The sequence below is a fragment of the Perca fluviatilis genome, chromosome 11, assembly GCF_010015445.1.
Source record: "Perca fluviatilis chromosome 11, GENO_Pfluv_1.0, whole genome shotgun sequence".
Classification (NCBI taxonomy): Eukaryota; Metazoa; Chordata; class Actinopteri; order Perciformes; family Percidae; genus Perca; species Perca fluviatilis.
The window spans coordinates 36,802,498-36,815,907 of NC_053122.1; the positions used below are offsets into that span (position 1 = coordinate 36,802,498).

General features: G+C 41.4%; 1 long non-coding RNA gene across 1 annotated transcript; it reads right to left on the reverse strand.

Moving 5' to 3' along the window:
- Positions 1 to 574: 574 nt before the first annotated feature.
- Positions 575 to 1,144, reverse strand: LOC120568685. Its single transcript, XR_005640748.1, has 2 exons — positions 830 to 1,144; positions 575 to 728 (listed from the first exon to the last, which is right to left on the reverse strand). It is a non-coding gene; the product is annotated as an uncharacterized LOC120568685 (long non-coding RNA).
- Positions 1,145 to 13,410: the final 12,266 nt, after the last annotated feature.

Consider the following 13,410-nt stretch of genomic DNA (forward strand, 5'->3'; position numbering starts at 1 on the left):
ACTGATGATGTAATGTGAGATTTGTTCTTCTCTTTAGTCGGGTCAGGGCATTCGTTAATTCCACCGTGACAAAAAGGGAATATTAAGCATCTAATTAGTCTTGGCAGAACATAAATGAGTGTAACTATGAATAACTGACCTGCTGAATGGCGGCTCTCTGACACCTTGGAGGAGAATTAAAATGTGTTTGCAGGTTGAACCTTCACAGACAGAGAGTCTTATACAAAAAGGGAAGGTATGCAAGAAGAAGACCATTCCACACCTCCTCTCCTCTCCTCTGGCTAACACGCAGGAACCCGACTCAGGGTGCTGGCAGTGTAGAGCCGGTGCAGGTTCTGGAAGGACTGGTCAAGGTTTTGTTATTTGTTGTGTTGCGTTTTATTTTATTTAGGATTGTGTAAGGACGGGGGCGCGTGGATATAAGGTTGTGGACGGGGGCCGACAAACGCCACCTAGGTTTTGGCTTGAGGCCATATTGGGGGAGAGCAGTTAAAACCAGTGGTGTTTAAAACAGTGAGTAAAAACCAGTCTGAGGAATAACAAATGTATAAAAAAAAGAATAAAACAATTAAAATTCCTCCTTAAAAGAATTTAAAAGCAAAAGCACAACCAACTAAAATCAAGCTAAAATGGTACAGCAGAACAGGAATGGGAGGTTAAAATGACAGTACACAGGTCTCCGAAGGCAACCAGCTTCTTGTCGCTTGGCTCCTCTCCTCGGGCATAGCCTGCAAAAGGAGAACTCTAGGCCAGTCAAACATCCTTTAAACAACCACAGCTTTGTACACACTACACACTACACCAAACACCGGTCTTAAAAGAGACTTACGCAGAAGGGAGAAGTTTCACCTTCTCCCACTGTTGCCGCTAGCGATCGGTGTTTGAGTTTTCCTCGGTGTACTCTCACTGGAATCCCGGTCTCTGTGTCTCTCTGTCTGCTCCTCTCGGTCTGCTCCTCTGCCTGTTCCGTTCCGTCTGTTGTGTTCTGCGTCCACCCTCGTGTGCTTTCATTCTCTCCATGTCCTTCTAGTGCTCTCCTGTTGGTCTCAGTGTCCTGCTTCGTGCCCCTGTGTCCTGCTCTCCTGCTGGGTCTTGTGTCCCCTTTTCATAGCTAAAACAGTCAATCCCTTCTTTTGTCCCCAGGTGCAAGTCCTTAATCCTAATTACTAAATGTCCACTGGTGGAAGTAAAATATAAAAAAAACACACACCACACATTTCAAAATAAAAGCATGCAATAATAAAAGATAAAAACAGAGCAACTACTAAAAACACAGCAAATCCAAAGTAAAAGCATGCTTAAATAAAATCAACTTCAATTGTCTTTTCTCGACTTATTTTTGTGATTGGGATTCTACTCAGAAAAGTGTCCAATAAAGGGACTTTGAAAACCAGAAAAAAAACCTCTCCTCTCCTGCTACCACATTATTTGCCTTCCTGGCACTAAAGGAGCAATAATCCATTAACCCTTTGAACCTGCAGCCACTGAAGCACAAACAGCTCCACTCTGATTCAGTAGAGTCATTAGCATCTCCATTAATTCTCCACACGCAGCAGTTCGGCTCCTGTAGACAACCATTCAAACAGCCAGTGGACGAAACAAGCTTCAGTTACTGAGAAGAGGCTCATTACAGCAGAGTGACTCATCTATCCATCCATCCATCTATCAGTCAGTCCGTCCATCCATTTTTCTCTGCTTATCTGAGGCAGCAACGTTTTCCAGCTCTTCCTGGGGAACCTCGAGGCATTCCATGGCCAGACAAGATATATAAGCTCTTCAGCATGTTCTGGGTTTACCCCGGGGCCTCTTACCATTTGGACGTGCCTGGAAAACGGGAGGCACCAAGCAGGCTTCCTGGTCAGATGTCTGAACCACCTCAACTGGCCAGGGACTCAGTTGTTCCTAATTTTCAGCTTGGAGAGAAAGTCACAGTTGTAACAAAGCTGTGCAGGTGGAACATTACGACACTGAATCAACAGATGATTGGTGACATTTTGATGGCGAGCGCTGAAAAATTGACGTTTTCCTCACTCTTTTTTTAAACTTTGAAGCACTAGTTTGGTCAGGACAAATACACCTTAACCCAGTGATAATTCCCAGAATACTGTAGCTACTCCATCCAATGTACAACTGACCAGTCAAACTCGCCAGATATTCTAATTAAAAACAGCTGTTGACAATTTAAATGACAAAAAAATGTCCTCTAATGTGAAACAGCTCAGTTGCAGAGTAATAAAATATGATTACACTTGTGGACTGTATGCTACTTTTCCAGCACCAAACAGGCAGGTTGAATAGTTTTCTTGGTAAAGTAAGAGGAGGATCCAGTAGAGCTAGAAATGTATTTCATGGGAGTTGGCGCAGACCGATCCAGAGCTAAAAGGATAATAAAATGTTTAAATCCAGCCATCAGGTGACCAGCAACACAACTCCAATTAGAGGACAATGTTGCGCCGTGTCTGGTGGATGTGTAAATAGGCAACTGTCGGCCATGACTTTATGAAACAATTTATAAAGCAATTATATGTCCAAGGTGGGATTTTCTTTTCTGACTTGGATCATGTTGAGTACAGCAAAGGCTAAATAAATTAAACGTCACTATCCATTCGCTAAAGCATTATATATTCGTCCCACGTATGCATAATCTATTTTCCTGCAGATAGCTGCTGATGGAAACAACTGATGCTCAGAGTTTTTGTAATGGAAGCAGACCGCTGCAAGGAAATGTCCTCACCTGTTGTGGAATTGAGGTCAAAGCTTTCACAAGGTTTGTTTTGTTGGTGAATGCAACAACTGCCAGTAGCCTCTTACCTTCCTCTCTCTCTCTCTCTCTCTCTCTCTCTCTCGGTGGTCAGTAATCGAAGTTTACATGGGAGGAGAAATAGTTTGCTCAGATCAGCCCCGCTGCTGTCAGCAGGAGATTGGTTGAGGGAAAAGAAGTGTCAGCTGTGACAGGAAGAAGCCCTGCAGAGAAAAATGGCCCACTGCTGTCTAATGCTACAGCAAGAAGACAAAAGGAGGAGTGAAAGAAAGAAGAGAGAGATGGAGACAGATGGACAGACGGAGAGAGACGGACAGGAAGAGGACAGCACTGGCACAATGAGAGAGAGAGAAAGAGGCAGAGGAGGAAATGACATGTGAAGGACAAACTGGATCTAAATGGAGAGTGTAGCCTGAGGCAGCGCTGACTGCATTAAGAGTTAGCGAAGAGCAGGAAATGGTGTTATTATCAAGTAGTGTGAAGCAGGTTATTAGAAATTAATAATTGTCCAAATGGACAGTATATCTGGGCAATTTCCTTTTTATAGGTTGGTGCCTGAAAGCAGAACAGCAGTACTGCAGTATTTTATAAAATGGCTCCAACCAATCTGTGATACAAAACCCTCAGAGCAGTCAGACTTCAGCACACTCTAACCCCTGCTCTGATTGACATGTCAAAGTAGTCCCTCCTAGCCATGGGGAGTTTTGATGTCTTCTCTGGCTCTCGAAGAGCTTTGTCAAGCGTGAGAAAATGATACAAGGGTCTATAAATACATTAGTTGCATTATGGGAATGCAACTTTTTTAACCTGACCTATAGAGAATGCAACACACAGAAGACACCTGTCGCACACACCAGATTGGATTGGAACTGTCGAGGTAAAATTTACTCAGAATAAGAGACTTCATTTTCAGTTCAAATAAAACACCTTTACACAATAACTGTCTGGTAAAATTGAAATATAAATAATAAACCAAGGAACGCTTAATTGTTATAAATAATGTGCTATAACTAATTGACAATATATTGTATATGAGGATTGTTATGTTAAAGGTCTGACCTACTGCACCTTCAAATTTACTTATCTTTGTTTCTTTCTTCAATGTTTGTCTTTGTTGATGTTGCAAATGGAGCTGCTGTGATGCAATAAGTGAAAAAAAAAATCTGATTTGATCTGACAAAGTATTATCATCATTATCAAACACAGGGAACGACTCCTGCAGAAGTTTGTTGCAGACAGATCATCTTAGAAGCAACATTTGTCGTGACAGCTCAGATGGCAGCTTCGGGATCTCATCTGCTCTTTCATCTCTGTAGACGTCAGACAAACTCTTCTGAAACTCCTCGAAGGCTCTCGGTCCTCAAAGTATCTGTCGGCAGTCTTTTATGTAAGAAGAGCACCAGAGGTATTTGGCAACATGTTGCATTTCAGAGGGGAACAGCAACATCTAGCAGCACATAGAAAATGAGACCCTGGGGTTCTGCAGAGTCGGATCATAAGAGAACTACTGGACCTGCAGGCCCTTCTGCAGAGACAGATTTAGAGGTGCAGAGTTCTGTGGTGCAGAAAAAAACTACATGAGAGTAATTTTGTGAGTTTTGTCTATCAGCCAGGTTAATGGCAACTTCTGAACTGACGAGATTTCAGGGATGTAAATGTTACTTATAATAACTTCAGCATATGTTTGTAATTTATTGTTACTTGAAATTCTTTTATTAGGATAACCCCTTGAGATGTACCATCTCGTTTTCGAGGGGGTCCTGAACAAAATACAACAAAAAAAAACATTACAGACATACAAATATGATAAACAAAACAAAACAGTAACAAATACAGTAACACAACAATAACAACAACAAAAAAAACACAGAGCCTACAATTACAACATAATAAATAACAGGGAATAATGATCAATCAAAATATAGCCAAACGTTACTGTAGAAAGAGAGTGTGAATTAAGTGGTTCAATAAGATGAAACGAGTGAAGAATGCGATAAAATTGGAGAGAATTAAAGTCTCCATGTACAGTTAGTATGAAAGTGAATTGCCAAGGCATGTTTAAACAGTCTAAAAGATGAAATGGAGTGAATATTTACTGGTAAGTTATTCCAGTCAGAAGGTGCTTTAAACATAAAAGCATTTTTGTATCTGGACTTAGAAACATGAGGTACTGAAAAGAAAAGCTGTACAGTATGTCTTAAATGATGAGTGGAGGAAAAAGGAACCAAAAACTGTTTTAAATCAAAAGGATAATTGAAATGAACACATTAAAGACAAAGTGCAACCAATGAATCTGTCTTCTTATATATGGTGTGGGAAAGTCAAGAAGTTCATACATTATACAGTGATGAGTTGTAAATGCGCAGTTAAGAATAAATCCACACAATCTATTATACACTCTAGTAAGAGGAGTAAGAGAAGTATTAGAAGCAATGCAATACACAGAATCAGCATAATCCATTATTGGCAATATAAATTGAAGGGCAATTTTTTTCCAGACCTTAAGTGGAAAACAGTTTCTCGAACGGAAAAGGAGACTAAGACTATAATTCAATTTATGTACAATGTGATTAATATTGTAATTAAATGAAAGCTCAGAGTCAAAGTATAAGCCCAAGTATTTAATATGGTCAACTTTCTGCAATGTACTGCCATCAAGACAAGAAATACAACATGAATTATGACCTGTCTCTCTTAGTTACCTGTTATAGTTACGCTGTTATAGTTCTAGACTGCCGGGGGACTTCCTTCCTTTGACACACTGAGCTGCTCTCTCCTCTCCCTTTCTATTACTGTTTCTATTACTGTTACTGTTTCTATTACTGTTACTATTACTATTACTATTTGTGTGCAGCCCGTCCCAGAAATGCTTGTTACTAATCCTAGCTTCTGGGGAGTTTACTCCCCGGAGTCCTTATGTTTTTTTTTCCCCCAGCGTATTTCCTTGGAGAACGTTGGCACCAAGACCCTGGTTGCAGCTGTCGCCGTGGTCCTGCTGCACTCCCTGCTGAGCTCAGCGATGCCCTGCAATGTCATGCTGCGTCCTGCTGAACCCTGCAGCTTCCCGCTACATCCAGTCACTGTTCCATTATTAATGTGACTACTATCGCCACTGTTCATCACACCCCCAACCGGCTCGTCAGACCGACCTACCAAGAGCCTGGGTCTGTCCGAGGTTTCTTCCCAAGAGGGAGTTTTTCCTCGCCACTGTCGCACTGCTTGCTCTTGAGGGAATTACTGGAATTGTTGGAATTGTTGGGGCTTTGTAAATTATAGAGTGTGGTCTAGACCTACTCTATCTGTAAAGTGTCTCGAGATAACTTATGTTATGATTTGATACTATAAATAAAATTGAATTGAATTGAATTGAATGTTTGTTACATTTAAGTTTGATGTTCTGTCGAGTGCCAAAAATCATAGTATGTGTTTTAATTTCATTGAGGAGTAACTTATTAACTGCAAGCCAGTTTTGTAAATTATTAAAATCAGACTGTAAATCTGCTTCAATCTGTACTAAATTAGTATGTGAAGTATATATAACCGTATCATCAGCATAAAGCTGAACAGAACACTTACAAATAGAGGGAAGATCATTAATAAATATGGAAAAATATGTTCCTGCACCTTTGAAATTTGACTTTGGCTTTTTTACTTTTGGCTTGTCATTTACAGCTGCATCTACTAATACAGTAGTCTCGCATTGCCAGCCCCATCTCCACATCGCTGCAAAGGAAGGTCTGGCTACACCACAGATGCATTCTGTGATAGGTGAATAAAACGCTTTGTTTTTCTTTGCATTTCTTTAAACCTATCCCAATCGTTTTGGGTGGTGCTAATCTCCAGACGCAGTGACGGTGGCTCTTCAAAATAGTCTCAGGAAGGAACTTGTTTTGGTGGAACATGTGCACCTCGCGAAAGAAAACGCCACATACAATATTAAGTGAAGTTAACTGTTGACACAGTACAGTAACGTGAGCGATTTAAATTAGCTGGATACACGGTTCACCTATGGCCATGGAGGCTGGGTCATGACCGAAAGAACGAGATCCAGGGTACAAGCGGCCGAAACGGGTTTCCTCAGGAGGGTGGCTGGCGTCTCCCTTAGAGATAGGGTGAGAAGCTCAGTCATCTGTGAGGAGCCAGTTGAGGTGGTTTTGGGCATCTGGTAAGGATGCCCCCTGGGCGCTTCCCTAGGGAGGTATTCCAGGCACATCCAGCTGGGAGCAGGCCTCGGGGAAGACCCAGGACTAGGTGGAGGGATTATATCTCCAACCTGGCCTTGGAACGCCTCGGGATCCCCCAGTCGGAGCTGTTAATGTGACTCCGGAAAGGGAAGTTTGGGGGCCCTGCTGGAGCTGCTGCCCCCGCGACACGACCCCGGATAAGCAAACGAAGATGGATGGAGATGGATGGATGGACATGGTTATCAGTCCCAAAACGTCCCAGTTAGAGAGTAAATGCCGTAAACATAGTCTTTTACAGTCATTCCCAGAAAGAGCCAAACAGGCCTGCCTTTATGACCCAAAATTTTCTTCAAAGCTTGCCATTTTCAGTGTGTAGCTTGCTAGCTTTAAGTTTGTTGTTGTTTTCCGAAACAAACAGAGTTTTGCAAGATAAGGGACATCCGGCGGAACATCAAGTTGCAGCGATTATCCTGGAAATGAACGTCAATCCTGACTAGTAATTCAGTGACAACACAGGCTGTGTCAGACTGGATACCACATAGCATTGACTTCACTGTCTGCATCTTTAGGCCATGCCCGAGTGGACCTTTCAGATATCAGCAACTACATTTTTATCACAATGTTATTATAATACATAGAAGCAATGGCTAAACCTATAACAATAGGGTCCACATTATAACAAACAGGGATAACCCCTGAGAGCACAAATGTCTAATGTGAAGAAATCTCTCTGACTCAATTGTCTCTTTGTGAAGACAGATTTTTAAAACACTACTGCAGCTGTTGCCTCTGTGGACAAAGCCTTTGAAAGCCTTCTGTTGGTTTGCTGCAGGTCTCTCCTCCGGACTCCCTGCTGGAGACGTCCTTAGTCCTTAGTCCTTAGTCCTTAGTCCTTAGCTCAGCAGGATGTATTCAGGCATGGATTCAGAGGAGCTCCCTGACCAGCAAATGCAACACAGAAGCTTTTATTTTGTACAGCAGCTTTTATTTATTCCAAATTCCCCTGAAAAAAATTGGAGGCACATTTACATGCAAAGTTTTATTTGTCTTCAAGCCACAATGAATTTTTCATCACCTCCATTGTTGTGTTAGCTCCTAAATGTAGCGTCTGAAACAAAGGAGTCATGGATTCAGTATAGAATTTATGGTACTGTATAATTAGAAAAGGGAATTTTTATTTATGATCATTTTTATTTCAGTTAATTTACATCTTTTTTGGGCATTTTAGGCCTTTATTTGGATAGGACAGCTTAGACTTGAAAGGGGAAGAGAGAGGGAGAATGACATGCAGCAAAGGACCGCAGGTCGGAATCGAACTGCGGCCGCTGCGTCAAGGAGTAAACCTCTATATATGGGCGCCTGCTCTACCAGGTGAGTCAACCAGGCACCCCACTAAATTTATTTCAAGTAGATTTTCATACGCATCTGAAAGCTAGAACAAATTTCCTTCTCGTAAGTAAGTGAACACACACAGCTGTTTGTTTTAAACATTTTCAAAATGAATGAAAGACAACACTTTCAAATCAAATTATTCGACGAGCATTCTCCGACGTGGGCAAAAGAACGATAACTTACGATACGATGATGATGGGAAAAAATTATTGAAATGTATTCAAACGGAAAAGTGAGTAGTTATATTTACTTGCCCAACGGGGCTTTTTACTTGCCCTGGCTCATCGGGCAACCCTTATTGTTGAACCCTGTAAAATAAACCGAATGATTTATCGAGAAAATAATCGGTAGTTAAATAAATTATGAAATTAACAACCTTTAAGTTCAATTCAATTTTATTTATAGTATCAAATCATAACACGAGTTATCTCGAGACACTTTACGGATAGAGTAGGTCTAGACCACACTCTGTAATTTACAAAGCCCCGGTGTAATGCCACCATGTTGAAATGACCCAATTTCCCTGATTATCTTTCTGTGCCTGGACGTTCAAATGTGTGATCATGTTGTTGACTGATCTGTGGTCAGTTCTTGGTCCTATTAGCAGGTTGACGTCTTGGTCTGGTCCAGATCCATCAGTGTTCTCAGAGCATCCAGTAATCTGCAGACAGGCTCTCTTTCCTAATAGCAGGTTTAGTCCGCTGACCCTCTCCTCGACATTTCACGCTGTTGAGCCACTTTCTCTCTTTTAGTGAGTTTTGTTCCAGATGAGAGCAGCTGTCAGTCACAGCTGACGGACTAGAGATGCTCACAGGTTGTTAAGACCCTGAAGCCTCCTATTGTGAAGCTCAGGGTCTAATATCACGCTTCACAACACTCCCTCAGGGATCCCCGGCTGGGTACAGGCCTCCAAAATCAGTCAGTTGAACAGGCACTCGGTTGTACAAACAGGTATTTAGAGCAAGCTGTGAAGTCAGTTAAGAGCCAGGACGTCTGAAAGCAACTAAAGTTGTTACAAGGTATTGCTGTCATCAGGTTTAGTTTTTCCTGGTTTTATCCAGTGATGGAGGAATGCAGCTGCTGACGTGCTGGCTTCACTAAGTGACCAGTGCAGCGCATGTTTCCAATCTTTTGTCACAAATGCAACTCAAAAACTAACCCTAATATTTAGGCAATTAAGAAACAGCTCAGTTCTGGTGAGAGGGTTTCGGCCTGCACATTAGTCAATCGCTTCTCTTAACTAACATCCCCTTTTACTCAGGAATTAGTAAAGTACTCTATCTACCTAACGTTAGTGTCGGACACATATATATATATATATATACACACATAATAATGAAAGAACAGTGGGAACAGTGTCAGTCACTCAACCCATCAGTCAGTCGCTAAGTACTTTAGAGAGTCAGGAAATTCAGTCTGTTCAGGTTTCTCACTAACAGACGTACTGTTAAGCTTTTTTTGGATACATTCTCCCCACCATCACAAACCCCACTAAAGGATATTTTAGCTTCACATTTTATCCCCAGGTTCGATCTTAATGCATATGACTTCTTGAATTACATCGTAGCCTGTCTCGTCACAAAGCACGCTGAAGGTACTGAAGAGATATAACTACGGCAGTATATTTCAGCCTGCTTCTGTTAACCTCTGTCCTTTTCCTCTCCTGTCTCCGTCAGATTTAACGGCAGGTAAACTCTGTTGTCTGTCTCGCCGTCCTCAGTGAAATGACTTGCTCTCTGTTCAAAATATCTGCTTCATTGACTCTCTCTCTCTCTATTTATCTCTTTCTGAGTGTCACAATAAACAAGATGGACGTTCGATCCTTTGATTACTTGAAAAGACGGAGAGATAATCTCCAGAAACAACATGGTAGTTTCACAGCTTGTTCTCAGATCCATAGAGGTCAATTATGTGTGGCAGAAAACATAAACTTCATAGAAAAACAAAATAAGTGTTAGAGAACGGCCCTTTTTTGTTGAGTTTGTGTCAGTTAAAACTCTATTCAGGGTCTTATTTCCTTTCATACAGGGATAAATGAAAGGAATAGGCACGGTGAGAGATAAACGTATGGATCAACATGACATTTCAACCATAAGGTATTTAACAGACATTCTGTCACCACATCTCTCTGCCTGATCTGAGATATATCAGTTATTGTATATCCTTCATATTTGAGAAAGCTTTAGGAGCTCTGATGTCTCTTATCTTAAAAAGAGACGTTTCCACTTTCGGAGGTTGTTAGTGTGTCAGGTGAGATAAACCAAACACAGCTTCATCGGTTCAGGTAATTCACACTATTTTCATGTATATATTTTCTCCTGTCTGACATAGTGTGAATAAATCTCATCTCTGTCAGAAATCTCAAGTACAACTTTAACAAAGAATTTTTCCATTTCTGACAGTGGCGGTTCTGGGGTTGCATCTTAAATGTGTATCGTTGTTTTTTTTTGTGGAACCAAACCTATGGATGGTTGGTGGTATGCAACACTTGTGTTTAATATATTTGATACCCTTAAAATCGCATGTGGGCCCAGCCTGGCCCATCCATTTGAAATGGTCTAGAACCGCCACTGATTTCTGAGGCTGTTCAACTTAAATCAGATACACTTAAAAAGTGTATTGAGTTAATTTGCTTCCTTTTATGATGGAGGTTTTATCTCCCTAGAAGTAGACCCAGACTGTAGGTATGAAGGCTGCAGTCCAAGAACAGCCTTATAAATTAGACCACTGGCATACTCTAACTCATAAGGCTGTTCTTGGACTGCTTCCTTCTTACCTACGGGTCTACATCTTTCAAAAATGGTCAGACACTGCAGTCAGTACGGACTTCAGTGTCCCTGAAGTTCACGCTGACCTGGGAAAAGGGGCGTTTAAATATGCGGCCCCCTCGGCTAGGAAGCTGGTCTCATTGGACGCATTTTCATAATGAGCTACCCTACTTGAACTTCTGGTTCAGCCAAGGACTGAGGAGTCAAGGAGCTATCAAATAATTTTGAAGTCTCTGGTTTTCTGCCTTGTCTGGTCTAGTTTGACTTCCTGTCTTTAGTTTTCCCACCCTTGTGATTGTCTTATGTGTTTCACCTGTTGTATCACCCTTGCCTTGTTTGCTCGTTACCTCCTGTATTTAGTCTTTGTGTTTCCCCTTGTCTTGTGTCCTATCATTGTATTGTGTTGCTGTGTGTTCTGTTTGTGTGTTCGGGCATGTAGTATACCTTTTGTCTCTGAGTTCCAGTTTTTGAGATCCTGTTCTGGTGTTCTGGAATTAGTTTTTTGCCTGTTGCTTTCTGGACTCTTTTGGCATGTACTTCATTTTTGTTTGTGAAATAAATCATCAAACAACAAACTTCCGCCTGCTCTCTGCATTTGGGTCCTCCATTCCATGCAACCTGTGACGGTGATTAGTCTGCGGTGCTGCATCGCTGCCTGATTTCCCAAACTACGGAGCGGCCCGAGGTCCAAACCACAGAACGCGTGTGAGCTAATTGCGCATCAAAAAAATTGTCCCGCTAAGAGGAATTTGCGTTATTCGTTATCACATTCATTCAGACACCCACAGTTCTGTACCCACACAGACATTATTTTTTACAATACTGTCAAATCCTGAGTAAAATCAGATGAAGAGCAGCTCACCTGTAGTCCACCCAGCAGAGCCAGGAAGGGCCTCTCTGAGGAAACCTGCGGCTATCTTAATCATCTGACTGGCAGCCTGCAGGCATCTCACACCATCTGTCAGCTAAGGATTAAACAACGCAGGACTATCCGTACCTAAGGCTCTCTAACTCTAACAATCTTCCTTTTCACACAGAAATAAATAACTGGATCTAGTTTGCAGGGAACTTTCTGTGCATTTTATAGAGATTTTTTTTTCTTCTTTTCTTCCAGTTATTAATTCTCAGAGAAGTTCATTAAACCCAGGCAGCAGAGGTAATTATATAAGTCGTTAAAAGTTCTTGGCTGGAAGGTGTTTTTTCCTCAATCCTTTATTAATATTGCATATTTTTCTATTTAATCTCTTCAGATAGCGACTTGATTACTGCTCGGTCGTCAAAGGATTGTTGTCAGAAGGACGTTAAGATAATTTGAGTGCTATTCATTTGTTTTCAACGTATAATTAAATGCTTTTTGTCCCAGATGGGTTCTTAGTATATTCCATCAACTCAGGACACTGAGTCTAATTACAGTGTAGAATACTATAATCATCACACATTTCCTAAACTGTGTGGTGGTAATAAGGTCTGGAAAGTGTTTTTTTTTGTATCCTTTGACCCATGTTAAATGTATTCTCGTACATCAATCCAGCAATTTAGCTTTTGTTTTTTGCCACAACAACACATCTGGGACCCATTTTGCGTTTTGACCATATTTAAACCCTTTGAGGTCTGACTCCAGTTTTGGGTTTTTGGATACAGTGCACTGAAACTGGCAAAGATTAAATAGTTAAACATCACTGCCAACACCCTAACAGTGAAAAAAAAACAGGGGCGTAAGCATCGCGTATAACCCGCGAAGCGTAGATACGAGCATGATCGTGCCCCTGGCCATTCATACAAGACGCGTTTCTCCATGCCGGTCACAAAGCGATCCTTCTCCACTCTCTCTCTGTCTTTCTCTCTCTCTCTCTTTCTCTGACAGAAAAAGACAGGATGAGTAGGGAGAACTGTGGTAATTGTAGTGTGTGTGTGAGTGAGTGAGTGTGTCTCTCTCTCCATGTGCCTGATCGCGTGTCTCGCTGTGAAAAGTCAAGACAGCTATAATCACCATGAACCTAGGTGTTTTATTTTGAAATGTGTTTTATTTTTGTAAAGTATCTGGCTGCACTGTGGTCTTCCTGTATGTGATTACCTGCCTGGCTTGAAGCCGAAACGATCGCTGCAGCACCCGGTATGAACGGACAGATTGGAGAACATGGGCTCCAAAATGAAAATAGCTGCGCTACGTGGCTAAACGCAAGTGGTGTGTTTTCACTGTTATGACATTGTTTTGTTGAAATGTAGCTACAAGTACATTCTATAAAGTTACTTAAAGGTCCAATATGAAATATATTTACTGTAATAAATCCAAAAATGACCCCAC